We start from the raw sequence: 778 nt of genomic DNA on the forward strand, positions 1-778 counted from the left end.
CACTGACTCCTTTCCCTGAGAAACTGAGCTGCTTGGTTTTTCTCTTGCAATAGCTGCATTTGTACTTCGCTGAGTTCTGACTGTACCATTTTACATACAGACATCCTGGTCTACCATTTCTTCCTAGTAGTGTCACTTTCTTGAAGTTCACCAAAATGACACAGAGAAAGGGCCTTGGGGCACATATGCCAGCTTCCTCCCCATAAAACACAGAAGGGGATCTCTGAGCCTGCAGAGTAGACAATATGAGCAAAGCTCGCCCTCCCAAGCTGAAAAAATTTATGAACAAGAAGTTATCATTGAAATTAAATGGTGGCAGACATGTCCAAGGAATATTGAGTGATTTGATCCCTTCATGAATCTTATAATAGATGAATGTGTGGAGATGGCAACTAGTGGACAACAGAACAATATTGGAATGGTGGTAATACGAGCAAACAGTATCATCATGTTAGAAGCCTTAGAACCAGTAAATAACGGCTGTTCAGCAGAGAAATCCGTGTCCTCCTTCCAGAAGCCCTGCTTTTAACTATGACTTGAAAATTGGGTCATGTACACTTTCATATTGAAATTTTTGTTAAATAAACTTCAATAGCAAAAACAAAAACAAAACACACAGAAGGGGACAGAATCCACACCATGAGCTCCCAGGTTAGAGAGGCAGGTGTTTTTTTCCCACAGCGTCAGCTCCAGCATCATCCAGCTAAAAGCCTTTTCTTCATGATGCCTCTCGTGCATTTCTGTAGCTCTGCTGGGGTGTGGTTCCTGCAACTGATTG

General features: G+C 42.2%; 1 pseudogene; it reads left to right on the forward strand.

The window, feature by feature from the left end:
• The first annotated feature begins 243 nt into the window (after window positions 1-243).
• On the forward strand, window positions 244-529 carry LOC143380021 (small nuclear ribonucleoprotein G pseudogene; annotated as a pseudogene).
• The last annotated feature ends 249 nt before the right edge of the window (window positions 530-778 follow it).

The sequence above is a fragment of the Callospermophilus lateralis genome, chromosome 14, assembly GCF_048772815.1.
Source record: "Callospermophilus lateralis isolate mCalLat2 chromosome 14, mCalLat2.hap1, whole genome shotgun sequence".
Classification (NCBI taxonomy): Eukaryota; Metazoa; Chordata; class Mammalia; order Rodentia; family Sciuridae; genus Callospermophilus; species Callospermophilus lateralis.